Raw genomic sequence first — 23,157 nt, forward strand, 5'->3', positions numbered from 1 at the left:
AAAAATATGTTTTTATTTTTTTCTGTTATTTTTTTGTAAATAAGTAAGTTTTCTCTTTCAATTACGGGCATTGATATGGTGGCACTGATGGGCACCGATAAGATGGCACTGATGGACATCGATGAGGTAGTACTGATGGGCACCGATGAGGTGGCACTGATGGGCACTCATAGGCGACACTGATGGGCACTCATAGGCGGCACTGATGGGCACTCATGGGTGGCACTGATGGGCACTCATGGGCGGCACTGATGGGCACTCATAGGCAGCACAGATGGGCACTCATGGGCGGCACTTATGGGTGGCACTGATGGGTACTTATGGGTGGCACAGATGGGCACTGATAGGTGGGCACTAGGCATGGATGGGCACTGTGGGGGGGGCACTGATGGACACTGTGGGGTGGCACTGATGTTTCCATGTTGCCAGTCAGTGTCCATTTGTGGGCACTGTTTGGCATCTTTTTTACTGCCCTTTTTTTTTTTGACTGACTTTTTATTTTTTTTATTTTTTATTGCCCCTTTTTTATTTATTTATTATTTATTATTTGTGTACACACATCAGATCAAAAGCTTCCAGGAGACATGTCCGATGAAAACGGTCCGCGGATCGTTTTCATCGGACATGTCTCCTCGTGTGTACGGGGCCTTAGAGACCTTATTGCCATTCCATTGCTGACTAAGGATTTATATTGTTAAGTATTTTTTCATCAGTATATCAGCCCAGGCAGGTCTATTTCTTTAAAATAAACCTATTATAAAAGATAGTTCTAATGCTTTGTCCTTCTCACAAATTTAACTCATGCTGATCTTCATGGTTCAATACCTTCACTTGCTCTAAACAATTATGGCAATAAGACCTTCTGACTTTTTTCTATCTTTCTTATACCATGTCCTTGGTTTAGGTTGGTGGCAGAGGAGGTATTTAAATGATTGTGTCTGCATAACATGTGACAACTGTGTACAATGTGTACAAATTAGCAGCTAGCATTTTTGAAAAAGAAGTCAGCAGTGGTAAACTTGTACTTTTCTCATGACAGCTTTGCTGTATAGAATGGAATTGGGTTGGGATTAAGTTGGGGTAGATGTTGTTTGCTTATTGATTCTCCAATACCCTTGTCATATGCACAAATAGAACTTTCACAATGGTAAGCTAAAAATGCCACCTAGAAATTCTTCCGCTGTATAATAAGTGCTCAGTCACAATTGTTGCCTCTGTGTATTACACAAAGTTCAACAGCATTATTGATTTTAGTACTGAAGAAAAGCTATAACTACTTATAACATTTCTTGGCTACTTATTCCCCTAAGTCTTCTGTGCAGAGGGTTAGACAGGCATACAAGATTTATAAATTTGATTAAATATTACGAGGAAATTACTTCCGTAAAAATGACATTACTTTTTGCCACTTGTAATAAAATAAAGTTTCTTTAATCAAAATCTTTCTCAGGTTTTTTTTCTGCTCTTGCCATATTTTCTTGACAGTGAACTATTTTTGACTAGTATTCAGGTCATTTGATTTAGCCCAGCTGTCACACCATTTCTAAACATGTGAATTTTTTCTGCCTTGAGGCAACAGTTTATACGAGTGATGGGGCGAGAGCAGAGCTAAAAAAGTGCTCCTTCAATGTAGTAGAGACAGGTGTATTTGTAAGATGAATGACAGGATGTTTTACTGCCTCTGGAACGAATTCACAGTAGATGTAAATGGAAAAGGTCAATGAAGGTTGTAAAGGACACTATTTTTAGAGTGTATTAACCCTTTCTGCTGTCACTACTCAATGTAGAATTCTAAATGAGAGAAATTCTATCTATTTCTGATAGAAACATATAAACCCACTGACAAACTAATGATGTGCTTCTGTCACATTCATCCATTTTCAATACCAGGAATACAGAAGAAGGCAAAACCTCAGTGAGGCAATTTTCCTCAGGTCAAACTTAGTCATTTCATTGATGGAAGTCTATTAGTTATAATTATCATACCTTGAAAAACATATTTACATATGTATAGAAACGGATTGCAAGCTGCCCCTATCCACAGAAGCAGTTTGATCTTCTAGCTGGCTGGTGTTATGGTATTATTATTATTATTATACACGATTTATATAGCACCAACAGTTTACGCAGCGCTTTACAATGTATAGGTGGTACAGCACAATTACAGTACAGTTCAATATAGAAGGTACAGAAGGTCCCTGCTCGTAGAGCTTACATTCTAAAGGGAGGGGGTGGTGGTACAAAAGATAATAGCTGCAGAGAATGATTTGATGGGGGTGGGATGGGGGTATTGATGTGTTCCTCATGGTACCACAGCTGAAAGAGTCACACTGTAGATTTTTAGCTGCAGGTTCATTCCCTTTGGATAAGGTGGTAGTAGTTACCTGCGATCGTGGCTGAAAACAGCTTCTGTGTGCGAGTAATCAGGGCTACATTAACAATAAGGGCACCCCGGGCCCTGTAATTACTTTTATTAGACAAAAAAGAAATGACTGTTTCTGATTTAGATTTACATTGTTACTAAGGCTTAACCTTCCCTGACTTCATAGCTGAAAAGCACCAGTTGCTACCCCCATGGCCAGTGTTAGTACTACTACTTGCCATGGAGAAAAGTCTAAATACCAGCGCAATAGCAGTTTGCAGGGCTTAACCATGAAGTCATGGAAAGTTTGCCTCTAAAATAAAGTAAAACTAATTTAAAAAAGAGCAACAGAAGAGGTTCTTGGGCTAAAAGCAATAGCAAGCACCTGCAGGGCATCTGCTGTTGGGTATGCATGAAACAGAATGCACTATACAAATTTCCTCCTTTCATATCCAAAGCATCTGTGCTGGACTGGCAGTTTAGAAGTCCTGTGACTTTTTTGTATAACGTCTTGTAGGACAATTACATGTGTCAATTGGTGGAAGCCCTAATTAGAAATGATGCTTTGCAAAACCAACTAATCTCAAAATGCATAGATCTGATTGCAGATATGCCATACATTGATAGATATTTGTCTGGTTTAGCAGGGGCCGGCTGAATTTCTATCTATGTATGGGAACTGTGGTTGTACAGAAATTGATCTTCCAAAAGACACAGAGTGGAGGAGAGTATCAAAATAGCCACCCCCAAAATGTTTTACATACTGTATATTATTAGTAAAAAGGTGAGGTCAGAATATACTGGCCTCATAAAAGATGAATAGTGGAAGTTGGTTACAAGTGACAAGAAGAAGAAACTGTATTAAATACAGTTTTCTCCTCAGTTTTTACAAAGGAAAAGACGGGTATAATAAACAAGACTGTGGGCCATATTCTGAGTAAATATCCGCCTGCTTCGCTTAGGGCACTTACACTCCGCTGTCCCAACTTACTGGAGCAGGTGTTGTATTCCCCAACCACTTGCTCCATAAGTTGGGACAGCGGAGTGTAAGTGTCCCGGCGTAGCCTGGCGGATCTCCAAGGGGGCGGCTTCTATTCAAATGAAGCGCGCCCCCGATACAAAAGAACTGGGCATGCGCCGGGCTGCAAAAAGCCCAGTGCGCATGCTCCAGTTCTCGGCGGAAAACGTCAATGACGCCGACGTGTGCGTCATTGACGTAAGGTCGTATTCAAGAACGACTTACGTAAACGACGTATCCGACGAAAAAACACGACGGGGACCCGACGCCATCCGTAACATGGCCTACGCGAGACTTGCGGAAACTTACCCCTCATATAGCAGGGGTAAGTTTCCGCTTACGCAAACGACGTTAGCGACGGTTACGCGACGCGAACTCGTTCGTGAATCGGCGTAGAAGGATCATTTGCATACGCAAATGACTCCTTCACTTAAATGCCATCTAGCGGCGGCCGGCGTCATTGCATTTAAGATCCGCCAGTGTAAGTGACTTACAGATGGCGGATCTTAAGTGTATCTATGCAAAAATGATTCTGAGAATCAGGAGCATAGATACACGGGTCAAAAAAGGGAGTTACGATGGAGTATCCTGAGTTACTCCATCGTAACTTTACTCAGAATATGGCCCTCTATTTTTAGTAATATGGCACAAAATGTGCCTTTGTGGCTAACAGAAGCCTGTGTTCTAAGAAGACTTAAAAAAGGTAAGGTCAATAAATCAATAGGACCAGATGGCTTATACTAGAGCTGCACGATTCTGGGCAAAATGAGAGTCACGATTTTTTTGCTTAGAATGAAGATAACGATTCTCTCACGATTCTCACGGCGTAACATCTTTTAGATTTATAAAAAAAAAATGGGCTAACTTTACTGGCTAGTTTTTTTTTTAAATTCATTAACCACTTAAGACCCGGACCTTGCCCCTTTTTGCGATTCGGCACTGTGTCACTTTAACTGACAATTGCACGGTCGTGCGACGTGGCTCCCAAACAAAATTGGCGACCTTTTTTTCCCACAAATAGAGATTTCTTTTGGTGGTATTTGATCACCTCTGCGGTTTTTATTTTTTGCGCTATAAACAAAAATAGAGCGACAATTTTGAAAAAAAACAATATTTTTTACTTTTTGCTATAATAAAAATCCCCCAAAAATATATAAAAAAAATTTTTTTCCTCAGTTTAGGCCGATACATATTCTTCTACCTATTTTTGGTAAAAAAAATCGTAATAAGCGCTTATCGGTTGGTCTGCGCAAAATTTATAGTGTTTACAAAATAGGGGATAATTTTATTGCATTTTTATAAATTTTTTTTTTTTTTTACTACTAATGGCGGCGATCAGCGATTTTTTTTCATCACTGCGACATTATGGCGGACACATTTTTGGGACCATTGTCATTTTCACAGCAAAAAATGCATTTAAAATGCATTGTTTATTGTGAAAATGACAATTGCAGTTTGGGAGTTAACCACAGGGGGCGCTGATGGGGTTATGTGTGTTAAGGTTTTAACTATGTATATCTTTGTATACTCTTTCATCTCTCCCAATGCTTGGGGATCAGAGTATTTCTTTATCATACAGATATCTATCTATATGTGTATACTGTATATATGACTTTTCATTAGAATAGAGTTACTTATGTTCCAATCACTAAACATATTATAATATATATCATACACTAGAGTATGTTAAAGGGGTTGTAAAGGTTTGTTTTTTATTTTCTAAATAGGTCCCCTTAAGCTAGTGCATTGTTGGTTCACTTACCTTGTTATGACCTTCATACAGTGCAAACTTTCTTAGGGCTATTCATGCTTCCTTTGTTGCCATGTGGCACCACCTGGGTTTATCAGTTGTTCGCAGTTGCTCAGGCACTGAGCCCTGCAATGTTTTAAGCAGGGGGATTTTCCCATGTTCCCTCTTATCCCCTACCTGGATATAACAGGCTTTGTGGAGGAGGCGGGCATGGAGAAGGGAAATCTTGTACAAGTTGTCAAGTGAACCCACCTTGCTTTCAGTACGATATGGCACCCTCATAACAGCCCATCATAGTAGAGTGGGGCCCTGAGGAGAGTAAATCTTTTGTAAATGATTGCATTCATTAGCATTTCACAAGTCATTCTACTTAAAAACCTACGCACAGTGAAGCTGTGTAATTATTAGACAGAGTCTGTTCATTTAGTCTTTACAGTTTCCTTATACATTATTTTGTTCCACACATTCAAACTCAATTCCTCTAAGAGACCTATTGTTTTCGTTCAAGGCCAGCTTGCTATTCAAGGTTGTGCGCTAATGAATCTTGCTTTGGTGCATGCCATCAAACCTTTGGAAATATAAACAATAAGCTAATTATGTTTTACATAGTGGCTACAAAAGATATTGACAATTTATATGGCTTTCTAGTTTTTTTTCTGCGTGTTTCCTATATGAAACTAATTACATTCTTATGTACATCAAGCTGCATAAAAGTGAACCTGACCTGACCTAAAACACTTCTGTGTTAGCAAAAAAGCACTAAGGTCATCTTGTTGTGTCTACAGATAGCTATGTTAATACTTATTCAAACTGATGCATTGTGGTAAAACTCACATTCTTTTAGAGTGTTATGCACTTGTACAGTAGCTGCCAATGCACCTGCAGTACAGCGCACCACAACTCACATGGCATTTTGACAGGTGCATTAAGACATACAGGCAATCCAAGATGAATAGGCTGCCTTAAGGTGGTTGTATACCTTTATATATACCCAGTGAAGTGATTAGCCTCATGTGCTACACAGAGATGAAACAAATCTTCCTAGATAACATGTTATACATGTTTATCTTTAGCCCTTTTCTCTACAGCTGTTCAAAGTGCAGAGCTTATACAGCTTGTCTGAGCTTTCAGAAAGCAGGGGTCAGGGGGCTGACGTTACATTCTGCAGAGCTCAGTGAGAGCTGATTGTAGGGAAGGGACACACCCTCCTTTACAAAGAACACAGAGCTGAGGCTGTCAATCAAAGGCAGTGTGCTGGAGCTCCCTCCCCTGTCACCTTTTTATCTCTTGGTGTTAGGAAAACTTGTCGGAAGTGACTCATGCAGATAGCAGTGGAACAAGGCAGCAGACAGAAATTACATTTAGTGCTCTGGATTGAGACAAGTGCACACTATAGAGGAATATTCTTTGTTCATATTTCATGTTTTACAACCACTTTAACATTATTTTCCTTATTCTCTCAATCAACATTGACAATTTGAATGCTCATGCTGCTAGCATTAGTAAATAGATAGGAAAGTATATCATATGTACTTTTTTTGTGGCTCCGGTTTTGCGGCTCAGATCGGTAGGGCCCCCCCACGGGCCGAGCAAAAGATTTTGTCTGCGGCCTACTAGGCCGTGGCTTTTGCAGCCTGCTGGACCTCGTGGCCACCTCCTGCTAGAGGGGTAGAGGGGCCTCGGTCTGTGCCCCCTGTGAGGGGTCTTGGTCTGTGACCCCTATGAGGGGCCACAGTCTGTTCCCCCTGTGAGGGGCCTTGGTCTATGCCCCCCTGTGTGGGGCCTCGGTCTGTTCCCCCTGTGAGGGGCCTCGGTCTGTGCCCCCTGTAAGGGGCCTCGGTCTGTGCCCCCTGTTCCAGTATCATACCACGGTTCTTGTTGGTGAGAAGCTACGTTCCAGGCAGCGGTTGGAGGATCTCCCCATAATCAATGATTCTGTCTTTAAGTCTTTGACACCAATCACACCAACCACATCATGAGCGTCCTCAGAAGACCCTGCAACTGGACTTTGCTGCAACATTCATCTGCAGGTATCTTAATTAATTATTAGCGTAAACCTGGGTATATGTGAACAATTCCATCGGGACTCCTATCTGACTCTTTGTTGATATTTCCTGTTTGTACATTGGATGTATGTACTAATATTAATGTTCATAGTATTCCCGTACTGAAGTGTATCTATATACTTATGATAAATGTTATATGCTGGCTGCAGTAGTTCCTCTTCTCCCAATTACTTTGATTAGATTACTGTTTAATTTCCCAGGAAGGGAATCCCATCTGCTCACAAAGGCCCTATCCTGCGTGGAGGCAATGACAACTTTATTATCAAACCCACTTTTCCACATTGCAAAGTATTTGGATCTCTTATTTACCTACAGGTTTAAGCGCAATATCCTGTTTGGGGAGAGATATATCTTTTAACACTCCCCCTCAAAAGAGGGACTACAGTTTATTCAGTATTATGATAATATAACGTTTGTTGTAGACATGACTATTGTGCAAAGAAGCACTTAATCTTAATGTCTAAGTTTAATACATTTTCTTGATATAGTAAAATTATTGTATACACGGCCCTCCTACATTTTGCTTCATGTTACTGCTACTACTACTACTACCGCTACTACTACTACCACCACCGTCACCACTAGTATTACTACTAAAAATAGTAGTACTGTAATTCTAATAAATTATAATTATAATAAATGTGATTGTGTGATCTGTAAAACAGTATATCTGCCTTACTAAGATCAAAAAGAGTAGAGATCCTAGTAAATAATGCCTTTTTGCCAGAACATTTTAATGTTCTACTCTCCTCTGGTATGTCTGTAACTCAGCTGTATGCATTGGATATAAAAGGACTTGCCATCATTTTTAGTAAGTCACGTTTAATAGTATACTTTAAAAAGAAGCACTGACCCTCCCTGTAAAGTAGGTCTAGATATTGATAACACACTATTTCATTCTGACCCTGTCAATATCTAAAAGTAACAGTTCACATTCTTTATTTTCTGTTTTATATACTCATTATCAATATCAGCTTCTAAAAATTATCACATTTATTCAGCTCAATTGTTTCACAAATGCTAAATCAATAATACAAGGCATTACAATGTTCTCTGATTATATTTGCAAGACGAAACAGAATTTTCAGCACATATAACATGAGCCAAATTGCCACTTGCTAGAAGCTAAATATAATTGTGAATGTGGGTTGGGGGCAGGTTGATTGGATTGCCCTATCTCAGGCAGTTTTAAAATTAAAAAAGCTAATTTTGATGCCACTTAACAATATGTAGGATAACACTGTTATTGATCCATTGGGCTGGCTAAATAATGGTTATTTGCTGTATGAGATAAGTATCGAAACTTGCAGAATAGGAAGACTTCTTTAGTACACTTTATGGACACACATGCAAATCCACATGAAAATGTCAGTTGGTTTCTACCCTCCTGATTAATAGTTTGTAATCTTTGGTGACTAACATATCTGTTCAGTTTTTTGTATAATATTGCTCAACGATACAGCCACAGACAGGAGGACAATCAACCCGGACAGCACTGTAAGGCCTCGTACACACGATAGGTTAAACAGAGGACAACGATCTGATGGACCGTTTTCATCGGTCAAAACCGATCGTGTGTGGGCCCCATTGGTTATTTAATCATCGGTTAAAAAAAGCCAACTTGTTTTAAATTTAATCGATGGATTCCTAACCGATAGGACAAAACCGATCGTTAGTAGGCACAACCATCGGTTAAAAAAGTCGACGCATGCTTGGAAGCATTGAACTCCGTTTTTTTCAGCACGTTGTTGTGTTTTACGTCACCGCGTTCTGACACGATCGTTTTTTTTTTAACCGATGGTGTGTAGGCGTGACTGACCATCAGTCAGCTTCATCGGTTAACCGATGAAAACGGTCCATCGGTCCCTTCACATCGGATGGACCGATCGTGTGTATGCGGCATAAGTGTTGCTTTCTCTCTCCCACACTTAGAATGTCACCTTTAGTGCCTATTTGTGTTGAGACATTAAAGGGGTTGTAAAGGTTCATTTTTTTTGTCCGATCCTCCTCTTCTGAGGTCCCTCAGCGGTACTCCTGGCTCCTCCTCTTCTCGAGTACCCCCACGGAGAGCCGCATTCTATGGGGGCATTTTTGCAGGCACACTCCATTGACACAGACAGCAAGACTCTGCCACTCCCCGACTTTAGAGTCACTGGATTTGATTAACAGCAGTGGGAGCCAACGGCTCCTGCTGCTATCAATCTATCCAATGAGGACTGAGGCATCGGCTGGAGCTGCTATGCTCATCCATGTCACTGGAACAATCAGGTTTAGGTAAGTAAAGGGGGGCTATGCGGTTAGGGGGGTGGGGGTGAGTGCTGCACTGCATTAAGTTGAAAAACTTCAAGGGTTTACATCCCCTTTAAGACAGACCAATAATTTACTAGTAAACTTGGTTGCACTATTTTTGGCAAGATCATACATTACACTGCATGTGCATTTTATTCATATGCTGCAATGTCACCTGTGTGGCTCTGTGGTGTTTTTAAACATTTTGGCCAATCACATACTGTCCTGGCTCTGTTTATGTATATATTTTTTATTTATTTGATAATCTACACTTCTTCTTTAGGGGTACTAGTATTTAGGGCCATACAGTATGTGTTGAGGGATGTAGACCCAGAATACCTGCATTCTGGGCTAAGATGCCTGAATGCATACAGTCCTAAATGTATCACTTGGCACAGTGCCCAGTCACATCCAGGCGCAATGTATTTCAGATTGTCATAAACATTAATAGGCTGCAGTCTGGATGCTGCACCTGTGCCTCCCATGTGCATGTACAACCAAGTTCAGAATGAAAGGCTCTGGACCAATGTTGTACATGTCACACTACACCATGGAAAGACCATACACAATACTAGAGGCTTGGTCGTATATCCCTGTTGCTATTGCCAATAGGGGACAAAATAAAAAGAGGAATACATAAGACACTACTCTGGCATACACTAAAAATAGCAAAAAAAATAAGAGCTATCCACACTCCCATATAACAAAACTAAAGCAGCCTAGTACTCCAGAGGGGAAAAGGATAGCTAAGCACATAATGCAATCAACAAACAAATAACATAATAAAATAAACAAATCTAGACATAGGTTCTGTTTAATAGTCCCCCTTTAAGCTCCTCCAACTTTTGTGCACAATTTGGCAATGCCCACCGTTTTCAGGGCTATGCATGCCTTAGTGAATTTGTTTTCAGTGTATCCCAGGATTCCTTAGGTCCTTCGTAATCCTAGTCATTCCAACATTTTTCACACTTATTTGACTTTTTAATTGTAAAGCCAGGAAGATCATCTGTTATGGGCATCGTTAACATTCACATATTGTTTATACTGTGTAAATATTGATTGCCTTTAACCACTTAAGGAGCGCCTCATGTAAATATACGTCAGCAGAATGGCACGGACAGGCACATGCACGTACCTGTACGTCCTCTGCTTGACGTGGGTCGGGGGTCCGATCGGGACCCCCCTGGTACATGCGGCGGTCGGTAAGCCTCGGGGAGCGATCCGGGACGACGGCGCGGCTATTCGTTTATAGCCGCCCCGTCGCGATCGCTCCCCGTAGATGAAGAACGGGGAGAGCCGTTTGTAAACACGGCTTCCCCATGCTTCACTATGGCGGCGCACTGATCGAGTGATCCCTTTTATTAGGGAGACTCGATCGATGATGTCAGTCCTACAGCCACACCCCCCTACAGTTGTAAACACACACAAAGTGAACCCTAAATGTTACAGCGCCCCCTGTGTAACAAACTCCCAAACTGCAACTGTCATTTTCACAATAAAGAATGCAATTTAAATGCATTTTTTGCTGTGAAAATGACAATGGTCCCAAAAATGTGTCAAAATTGTCCGAAGTGTCTGCCATAATGTCGCAGACACGAAAAAAATCGCTGATCGCCGCCATTAGTAGTAAAAAAAATAAAAAAAATAAAAATGCAATAAAACTATCCCCTATTTTGTAAACGCTATAAATTTTGCGCAAACCAGCCGATAAACGATTATTGCGATTTTTTTTTACCAAAAATAGGTAGAAGAATACGTATCGGCCTAAACTGAGGAAAAAAAAAAAATTATATATGTTTTTGGGGGATATGTATTATAGCAAAAAGTAAAAAATATTGATTTTTTTCAAAATTGTCGCTCTATTTTTGTTTATAGCGCAAAAAATAAAAACCGCAGAGGTGATCAAATACCACCAAAAGAAAGCTCTATTTGTGGGGAAAAAAGGACGCCAATTTTGTTTGGGAGCCACGTCGCACGACCGCGCAATTGTCTGTTAAAGCGACGCAGTCCCGAACTGTAAAAACCCCTTGGGTCTTTAGGCAGCATATTGGTCCGGGGCTTAAGTGGTTAAATAGGAAAGAATATGTGTGGAAAGGAATTTTGTATCTACCTAACCATAGTGGCATAAAAGTGTCATTCAGGTCTGGTTAAATTGGAGGAGACAGAGAGTCTGTTTGGGACTTTAAATACACTTCTATGTACACTCAAATAGGAACAAGCCAAAGAGTTGTATATATAAAAAACACAATTTTATTTTATACAGTTTAAAATATCAGAGAGATGCAGCACCAACACAGCTGCCTAAAATATATCACATTAACCAATGCACTAATCCTCAGTGAGGGTCTACACGTTTTGTGGCTGTCCCACTTCTTCAGGACCTCTTGGATGTAGTGCAGTAAAAGACTATTTTAAAAATAAAATCAACTCTACAAGATAAAGGAACAACATTAATCCAAAAGCAATTATATTAATATTGAATAATATCTTTCGCGCTACTAAACAGTGGATAATTAAACAAATAAAGTCTTCCAAAACAAACAGTGGTGAAAATGTAGCAAAAACTAATAGGGCCAGATTCTCATACATTCGCGCTGCTCCTGAGCAGCGTAATATATGAGATCTACGTTACACCGCCGCAGGTCTACAGGTTTACATCCTGATTCTCAGAACACTTACCTGTAAACTTGCGGCGGTGTAGCGTTAGATTGCTCGTCGCAAGCCCGCCCAATTCAAATGGGGAGGGCACCATTTAAATTAGGCGCGCTCCCGCGCCGAGCGTACTGCGCATGCTCCGTCGGGTAAATTACCCGACGTGCATTGCGCTAAATGACGTCCAGCGCCATTCACGGACGTCTTACGCAAACGACGTAATTTTTATTGAATTCGACGCGGGAACGACGGCCATCGTTAACATTGGTTGCGCCTGCTAATTAGCAGGGGCAACCTTACGCGTCGGGTACGCTACGCAAACGACGTTAATTCGCTGCGTCGACCTCGCGTATGTTCGGGAATCGCCGTACTTACCTAATTTGCATAGACGACGGGGAAAAGCGACGATGCGACACCTAGCGGCGGGAAAAAAAAATACTTTTAAGATCTGACAGCGTAACAGCCTTACGCTTGTCAGATCTAATGGGTACCTATGCGCAACTGATTCTGAGAATCAGTTGCATAGATACCCGGGGCCAGATGAGGTGTTACGACGGCGCTAATGGTGTTGCGCCGTCGTAACGCCTTTGAGAATCTGGCCCATAGTGTTTACAATACACAACAACAAATTAATAAAGTTAATTTTCGCACATAAACTGTAAAACGCACTAATAATGTGACAGATAGTAAATGAGTGATAAGTAAATGGTGATCAAAAGTGGGATAAATAAATAAAGTCCATATGTGATAAAGCAGTAAATACTGCCTAAGAGGAGAATAACTTAATATCCACAGATCTTAGAGATGGATGAGTGACTTAATCACATGTGTGTCTGGTCTCACAGAACTCTCACCTCACTAATGAATAAAATCAGCAACAAGGATGATCCTAGAGAGCTTCACCTTCACAGAGAAAAACGTTCCACACTATCCACACTTCCACTGGTGCCTCTCAACAAATATCCAGGCTCATATAGATTACCACAGCCTTATCCAGTCTCCTCGATCAGTCCCTGTTAGATATCCTCCGAGTATCACACCGGATATCACGGGTCAAGATAGGAAGTGGAAGATTTAGAAGAGTGACACCCTTTACATATCCAGGGATTCCCAGGTACACAGAAAGGACCAGTATACGAACTCGGCGTTCGTGGAGATAGGCCCACTATCCATGGCCTCCATGTGAGTGCGTGCATATGTGATATATCAGTCTTTCTTCCTAGCACTCCTACAGGATTACGCTATTATCCCTTTTATATTTTTTCTTTGTCCTATGCCAACTTGATGTGGAGTTCCTTCCCAGCCACATACCAGTTTTGCTGCAGCTTTTAAGGATACACCTGTGGTACTTTGGGCTATCCATGCTATAGCTCTGAGGTGAGCATTTAGTACCACAAGAGGTGTTTGCACTGCAGTTTGCCCTCCTAAACACTGGGGGCCAGATTCACATACATTTGCGGCTGCGTAACGTATGTCATTTACGTTACACTGCTGCAAGTTTTACGGGCAAGTGCTTGATTCACAAAGCACTTGCCTGTAAACTTGCGGCGGCGTAGCGTAAATCCGTCCGGCGCAAGCCCGCCTAATTCAAATGGGGCATGTATCATTTAAATTAGGCGCGTTCCCGCGCCGAACCGACTGCGCATGCTCCGTTTTGAAATTTCCCACCGTGCTTTGCGCAAAATTACGGCGCCCCGACGTGTTTTTTTGAACGGCGATGTGTGTTACGTCCTTTCCTATTCCCGGACGACTTACGCAAAAAAATAAAAAATTGAAATTCGACGCGGGAACGACGGCCATACTTTAACATGGCCTGTCTATTTTTACACCACCTAAATAGAAGGTGTAACTTTACGATGGGAAAAGCCGACTAGCGACGACGTAAGAGAATTGGACGAACGCGCGTACCTTTGTGGATCGCCGTAAACAGCTAATTAGCATACCCGACGTGGAAAACGACGCAAACTCCACCCAGCGGGAGCCAAAGTATTACACCTACGATCCGAAGGCGTACGAAGCCGTACGCCTGTCGGATCAATGCCAAAAGCCGTCGTATCTTGGTTTGAGGATTCAAACTAAAGATACGATGCGGCAAATTTGAAAATACGCCGGCGTATAAGTAGATACGCCGGCGTATTTCTTCTGTGAATCTGGCCCTGGATTTTTTGGGTCTCTCCTGGAATCACTATATAAATAGACTTCATTGTACTTTATTTACACGTGTGTATTTATCCCACTTTTGATCACCATTTACTTATCACTCATTTACTATCTGTCACATTATTAGTGTGTTTTACAGATTATGCGCGAGAATTCACTTTATTAATAATATTAATATGTAACAATAATATATTCATATATTTTAATCACATATTAATATAGTCAGGGCTAAATGGTAAAAATGGTACATCTAGATTTGTAGATTGGAGACATGCCTCATGTATGGTAGAATGCATAGCATATATTAATGGTCGTCAATAACATAACACAACAAAAGGTGTATTTACCCCAAAGGGGAACAGGGGGAAAGTTCATGCAGTGTGATAAGAGAGGAAGAGTCGTTGCTCCAAACAGTAGCCTGTCGGCCCATCGGAGGAAGGTATAGATGGTGTATGGTCAGTTATGGTAATGCAAAGAGGGGGAGCTCCAAAAAGCAAGAAAGAGGAACCCCTTTATTTAATAGAGAATGTTTGTTATTATTATTAATGGTGAACTATTCTGTGTTGGAATGGGCATAGATAGTAAAGGATTAGACTCAAATTGTTACTCACCTTAATATAAAACAGTTTAACTAGGACTATTGATAAAAAATATATATTAATATCAAAGTCAGACATATGTCTGGATAGCAAAAAAAGGGGGGCCAAGTATCCTAAAATTTAAGATAACCAAAAGAGTCGATATATTGTTATAGGTCCCAATACAGACAAGAGAAAGATTAAAGCGGGGGTTCACCCTATCGACGGGAAAATTTTTTTTTTTTTTATTTTACCTTAAAATCAGGCATTGTAGCGCGAGCTACAGTATGCCTGTCACGAATTTTTTACCGCCGTACTCACCTTGTAGTCGTCCATCGAAGATTCCGGGGAATGGGCGTGCCTATGGAGACGGAGGATGATTGACGGCCGGCTCTGGCGCGTCACGCTTCTCCGGAAATAGCCGAAATAGGCTCGGTCTTCACGACGCGTGCGCATAGCCTGTGCGCAGGCGCCGTGAAGAGCCGAGACCTACTCCGGCTGTCTTCGGGGAGAGTGACGTGCCAGGGCCGGCCGTCAATCATCCTCCCTCTCCATAGGCACGCCCATTCCCCGCGGGAGCCGGAATCTACGATGGACGACTACAAGGTGAGTACGGGGTTAAAAAAATCGGGACAGGCATACTGTAGCTCGCGCTACAATGCCTGTCTCGATGGTAAAATGTGTCGGGGGGGGGGGGGGGGGGGTGAACTACCGCTTTAAATATATTAAACCAAAGAACAAAAAAAAAAAAAAAAAAAGTATTTTTTTTTTCAATCTTGCCCTAAAGACAGATGTCTAGGGTATATAGTATACAGTGCAATGCATGGATAGGAGGCCTAAGGACAGTGAGGTGTATAAAAACAGCCTCAGCAAGGAAAATGCATCTACATGTACTACTTTTGAAAAACACAATGAAGAAAATGGCATGGTACTGCAGTGCTTTGCAATCTGGTGCCCACAAATGCACTATGTTTGCCATCCACTTTTGAGGTGCTGTTAACAATATATTGGCACCTGCAGCAGATTGCAAGCAAAGCAGCGCATTTTGAACTTGGTGTAGGAAAGGCGCATGGAATGTGTCTTTCCTGCACTGCATTCTGGTGTTATCTGGCTTTTAAAGTAAGCTGCTGGTTGTTATGAGACATTTCTACACTCCTGTCCACCAAATTTTCCAAATCGTCAAGTTTTTTTTCATCATTTTAGCGTTTTAGTGAGCATTGTAATTGGAAGAAAAAAAATGTGTTTTCCAAAAATCCTTATAAAGGGAACGATTGTTCTCTCTTAACAATAAATGTTGATCTCAAATGAAATTCTCCTGGTAAATGTTGCATTTTTTCTGTTTTAAAAACATGAATTTGTTTCAGCCCACCTGCTCTATTTTATAGTGTAACACAGAGAATGTGAGTGTTTAGAATTAGAGGGTTAGAATGATTTGGAATGATCATAATCCTGCAACAAGTCATCATGCATGCTGTTCTGCTTACACAGCTCCTATTCAATTCTTCCTGTTTTATCTGGCCTGCAGAGTTGTTTGCATGACACATTAATAACCAGTTATTTGGCAGGTAATTGAGAGCAATCTTGTTCAGAAATCATGACATATTTGTATGCATTAAATGACTTGTCCTACTGCTTGGCAAAAAAATAATTTACTTACGATGTCATGTCATGGTATTGTTGTTATTTTCAATAAAAAAAAAAAAAAAAACTAGCATATTCTTATTTTTTCACTTGTGTGTTTTATGTTCTCTGTAATGGAGGTATTGGTGGGAGCATGAGAATATGTTCATATGTGGTCCAAGTTCATATATTGTACCAAGATCCCTTTAATTCCATTGGCCACTATCCCTTTGAAGACTAAGTTTACCTACTGTAGTACATTTTTGAGAGGATGGTTTTGGTTTGAATTAAACTGAGTTCATACAGCTGTTCACCTTCCATTATAAGGGCCTTTCATATTAACCACTTAAGGATCAGAAGATTTTACCCCCGTCATCACCAGGCCATTTTTTGCGATACAGCACTGCGTTACTTTAACCGACAATTGCATGGGTGTGCGACGCTGTACCCAAGTAAAATTTATGTCCTTTATTTCCCACAAATAAAGCTTTCTTTTAGTAGTATTTGATTACCTCTGCGGTTTTTATTTTTTACATTATAAACAAAAAAAGACTGAAAATTTTGAAAAAAACACCCACATTTTTAGCTTTCTGCTATAATACATACCCTTCAAAAAATATATATAAAAAAGCTAATTTATTCATCAGTTTAGGCCAATATGTATTCTGATACATGTTTTTGGTAAAAAAATTGCAATAAACTTATATTCATTGGTTTGCGCAAAAGTGCTAACGTTTACAAAATAGTATATATATATATATATATATATATATATATATATTCTGTTTCAATATATTTATTGAGAATAAAATGGCAGAAAAAAAACTAATAATACAGACATTTTATCAAGGCCTGCAAGGCCAGTTATTACTAAGAAAACATATACAGGTTAGATAATCAACAGAAAGGTTCAAAGTTGGAACATATCTAACATTTTTAATGAAGAACACAACAATAACACAGAACCTGACATACCAAAAATGTAGTGCTGATCTACTGATGCATATAATAGACCAGAGAAGTGGAGATGCATCATATTGCGTTGCTAATTTCACAACGGTATACTAGTTGTCTGTTCCTGAAGAACGGGACCTACCAATGAACATAAAAGCTCACGAGTGTGAGCAAAAGAACCAGCATGAGTTTCATCACTATACCAATGTAAGTAACTTAGGAAAAGGAAGAGCGAAAGATGAGGATAGAGGAGAGGAAAGCAGAAATTAGCTGAGGAAAGAAAGGGGAGAGGGAGAGCAAGGAATCCACGATAGTCCCCCAAGAGTATTGCATAACCCAGGTAAAGTGGTACTTTAATGTAGAGTGCACAGAGTTCCCAGGCCACTTCATTTTGTCTAGAAGTTTAGCTACCAGTTGTTCTTGGGTCATGAGCCAGGAGATCTTACGCTAAAGCCTCGTACACACGATCAGTCCATCCGATGAGAATGATCTGAAGGACCGTTGTCATCGGTTAACCGATGAAGCTGACTGATGGTCCGTCGTGCATACACACCATCAGTTAAAAAAACGATTGTGTCAGAACGCGGTGACGTAAAACACAACGACGTGCTGAAAAAAATGAAGTTCAATGCTTCCAAGCATGCGTCGACTTGATTCTGAGCATGCGCAGGTTTTTAACCGATGCTTTTGCATACTAACGATCGGTTTTGACCTATCGGTTAGGCGTCCATCGGTTACATTTTAAAGCAAGTTCTCATTTTTTTGACCGAAGGGGCCCACACACGATCGGTTTGGACTGATGAAAACGGTCCTTCAGACCATTGTCCTCTGGCGATCCTATCGTGTGTACGAGACCTTAGTTGCTAGGATCGAGACCCTGGGCTTCTTCCAAGTCCCTACCTAGGTAATTTTCGCTCACAAAAACATTAGGCCAAAATGTATTCTGATACATGTTTTTAGTAAAAAAAAAATGCAATAAACCTGTATTGATTGGTTTGCGCAAAAGTTATAACATTTACAAAATAGGGTATAGATATATATATATATATATATATATATTGTTTTTTTGTTTCTGTTTCAATATGTTTATTTAGAATACAATGCCAGAGAACAAAACTAACAATACAGACATTTTATCAAGGCGTACAAGGCCAGTTATTACTAGGGAAACATTTACATGTTAGGTAATCAACAGAAAGGTTCAAAGTTGGAATGTAGCTAACATTTTAATGAAGAACACAACAATAATGAAGAACCTGAGGTAGTAAAAATGTAGTACTAATCTACTGATGCATATAGTAGACCCGAGAAGTGGGGAAGGACACAAAGAAATAATGTGGAATTCAGAGGCCTGTACAGCTCCTCAAGAGACCCCATAAGCCACCCCAAAGGGATCACACTGTGGCCCATGAGAATCTCCAAGGGCCATCAGGATTCATCAAACAAGGTGTCCTTCCTGTGCCCACTCCAGGTTCTGGAGACGCAGCATATTGCGTTGCTAATTTCACTACGGTATACTAGTTGTTTGTTCATGAAGAACAGGACCTAGTTATGAATAATCTACCAATGAACATAAAAGCTCACGAGTGTGAACAAAAGAACCAACATTGGTTACATCACTATACCAATGTAAGTAACTTAGGAAAAAGAGCAAAAGATAAGGATAGAGGAGAGGAAAGCAAAAATGAGATGAGGAAAGAAAGGGGAGAGAGAGAGCAACTAATCCAGGATAGTCCCCCTAGAGTATTGAATAACCCAGGTAAAGTGGTACTTTAATGTAGAGTGCCTAGAGTTCCCAGGATGCTTAATTTTGTCTCGAAGTTTAGCTATTAGTTGTTCCTGGGTCATGATCCGGGAGATTTTACACGTAGTTGCTAGGATTGAGACCCTGGGCTTCTTCCAAGCCCCTGCCAAGGTAATTTTCGCTCCCAAAAACATAAAGACAATCAGAGTTTGAGTGTGTTTAGGAGTCTTTTCAACCCTATGGTTCCAGAGAGCAATTGTGGAGTTCTGGGGCACTGCTACTCCAGTGACCTTTCTTACTATGTGGAAGAATTTGTTCCAAAAACTTCTGATGCAAGGACAGGTCCACCAAATATGGTACATAGAACCAACCTGGTTGCATCCTCTGTAACACACAGGGGAGGCGTCTGGATAGATTCTGGCTAGCAGGGTGGGAACATAGTACCATCTAATGAGGATTTTGATGTACGCTTCAATTAGTGCAATATTTATAGGAGCGTTGAAAGGACTGTTACCATTTTTCAGAATCCCGGTAAATCTCCATTTCTGACTCCCAGGCTCGGGCATAGGAAGGTGTAGTTGCCAAAGAGACATATATAATGGAGATGCCTCCCTTCTGAGCCATGATGTCGGAACACCAGTGTTCATTAGACATGTGCACACTAAAATATTTTGTTTTGGAATATGTTTTGGAGAGCTCCAGCCTCCTACTTTCTGCTTTCAAGCAATGCATCCAGCTTCTTCCCAGCAGCAGCATAAGGAAAGGGGGGTGTATTGTGATGTAAGGGAGAGTGGGGGACTTAACGTATGATGGTGAGGTTGCTCTTGACATCTAAATGTAAGGGGAGGGGATACACTGGACATCTATTCTTAAAGATACAACTGGCCCTTTTGAGAACAATCATAATGCTGATGCTGCCCACAATGAGATTGAGTTTGACACCCCTGGCATAGGGCATTAATTGTCTATGTGACCATCTTAGATCACTCCCAATAGGGTAAAGATTTATGGCATTTTTTTTTACTAGTAATGACAGTGATCAGCGATTTTTAATGGGACTGCGATCTTGTGGCAGACAGATCGGACACTTTTGACACTTTTTTGGGAACAGTGACATACAGTGATATAACAGCTAAAAATATCCACTGATCACTGTATAAATTACATTGGCAGCGAAGGGGCTAACACTAGGGGGCGATCAAGGAGTTAAGTGTGTCCTAAGAGGTGTTTCTAAGTGGACTGACTGGGAGTACAGAGAGATCACTGTTCCTGATCACTAGGAACAGAGGATCATACTGTACTTCCCTGTCAGAACGGGAATCTGTTTTTTTTACTTTGGCAGATCTCCGTTCTGCCTCTCTGAGGAGCTGTCGCGGGTGGCCGGCAGACATCACAGCCGTCGGACCCGTGCATCGACTCCCCCGGAGAATGTGGCCACAATATCTTGTGCACAAAACGTCGTACAGGTATGTTGTTTCGCACAAAAGGGCCACCCTGTCGCAGTGGCCGGTCCTTAAGTGGTTAAAGGACATTAGTCACTAGTCAAATTATTAAAGTCCTAGTTGCCTGACTGTTATATTAAAGGGATTGCAAACCCTCACATATACCCAGTGAAGTAAACAGCCTTGAGATGATACACAGAGATGAAACAAATCCTCCTACATAGAAGTGACGCTGATAACAGAGGAACGAAGCACCAGAGAGAAACAACACTTTTTAGCTTTGTAGAGAGATAAGTAAACACTATAGATATATGTGCTTTGCTCAGATGCCATGACTGAGGTTTACAACCACTTTAACACTCTGATCTAAGTGCTTGGATATTGGATATCACCAAAAGTCCTGCAAGCAGCATCTTTGGTGCTTTTTAAAAGCGACACACAACAGATGTTTTTAACCTTTTTTTGGGGTTAAACCGCCCTGCTAGTGGCTGAAAAGTGCAGCTAATATGAAGCTAAAACAGCTTTAAAGCTAACGGCGGGCTCTGGCAGTGTCAAGGAAAAGGGGGTTTATCGGGTTTATGCCCCCCTGATTACCTCCATTATGATGAAAGCGTAGTGCAGAGCTAACACATGTGATGTCACCACATCTCTCTGGATCAGTAATTGTTTGGAGTATTTGCAACATTGCCCCTGAATGTTTTTATATACATAAACACTGATTTATTGCTATGCTCTTTAGATTACATTACAAGTCTTTTTTATGGAATTACACAATGTGGGTTCTCCCATTTTAATTTATTTTATGGTGATCTTGTGAAATATATGGTTGCCATTGTTTTTAACATACACTGGAGAATGGAAGACAGGCATTACAGGCTGATTTGACTCTGTAATAAGGCCTATCTGTTCCGTTAAATCCATTTCTTACAATGGTGATGGTCCACATGGTGAATGCAATATTTGTAACAGCACAGTAATGATTTGGCATTCAATTGGGACTGTTATTTTTTTTTGCACATATGCATGACCCCTTTTTTTGGACTTCACATTAGTTAAGTGATTATTCTGTTTGCACAATATTACAGTTAGTGTGCCGAGTTATTTATTAGTAACAAAGAAAAATTGCAGCGCTCAACATAATATCAGAAAACGCAATACACCTGAAGTGTAATAACAGTGAGTTATAATAAATGTGTTATAACATGGTGGATCTTGTGGTCAATTACAAATCTGCATTACAGTAACAATGCACAGTGTTACATTTTCAAGTATGTATTATTAACTTAGCCTTTTCCAAATCTCTAAATTCCTTTTTTTTTTTCTGTTGTGATCTGACTTCCTGTTAGAGGGGGGCTACTCTGTAGCCACTGTATGTCCCCCTATTCCACTGTATGTAGAAATTTAGCCACATTCTCTTGATCACGCCTGAGATGGACTAGGACTATGGTCTGTGTACTATGGGATTTGTAGTACACATAGATCAGTGACTGCACAAGATTACAGGGCCAATAAAGGATACGTTTACCTTTGGGAACATGTTTCATGTTCCATCTGTTTTTAGGATGGAACGTGAAACATGTTCCCAAAGTACAGCCGCTGCTCGATTCCCCCTCCTCCCTGTGACAACAGTAGGGGGGCAAGTTCCCCATACTAGCTGTCACTTTTTTTAAATCAACGTGGCCGTGCGGAGGAACTATAGTTGGTGGAGGATTCAGTGTGCAGCCTGCTACTCGGAGAGTTGCTTTCTCAGACTGTCACTTTAGGCAGCGGGTTTCTGTATTTTAGTGATAGGAGGCAGCCGCAGCAGCAGTGAGAGTGAGATTAAGGAGTTTTACTCCGGGCTAGCGCAGTGCTGTCATGTCCCAGCTGCAAAAAGCCCTGTCTCCGGGACCCAGGACCCTTGCCTAAATGCTGCCCTCCGAATTGTGTCACCACTCTGCCAGTGTCACCCGGGTGTGGGCCACACCCCCATAGCGACGCCACTGAACTGCAACAAGCCTGATTAATCTGTCTGTAAGACAATATGTAAAACTCATTGAATTTAAGTTGAGTAGACATTTTGACCTAAAGTAAAGTATACATAGGTAGATTCAGGTTGATTGGAATATCTTTAGGGCAGCGTAGCCTAGCCTGTTTAGGCTACACCGCCGTAAATTAACTAGGCTAGTAGTGATTTTCAATCTACTTACCTGCTAATCTACGGCGGCGTAGCCTCAAATGAGCGGGCGTAAGGGCGCCTAATTCAAATGACTTGGAGGGGGGCATGTATCATGGTAATGAGGCTTGACCTCACGTTTTTGACGTTTTTTTACACTGCGCATGCGCCGGGCGACTACATTTCCCAGTGCGCATTGCGGCTAAGTACGCCATACGGGCCTATTGATTTTGACGTGGACGTAAACAACGTAAATCCCGATTCGCGGACGACTTACGCAAACAATGTAAAAATTTCGAATTTCGCGGCGGGAACGGCGGCCATACTTAACATTACTATTCCACTAGAGCATAGCTCTAACTTTAGG

This window comes from Rana temporaria, chromosome 1 (genome assembly GCF_905171775.1).
Source record: "Rana temporaria chromosome 1, aRanTem1.1, whole genome shotgun sequence".
Lineage (NCBI taxonomy): Eukaryota > Metazoa > Chordata > Amphibia > Anura > Ranidae > Rana > Rana temporaria.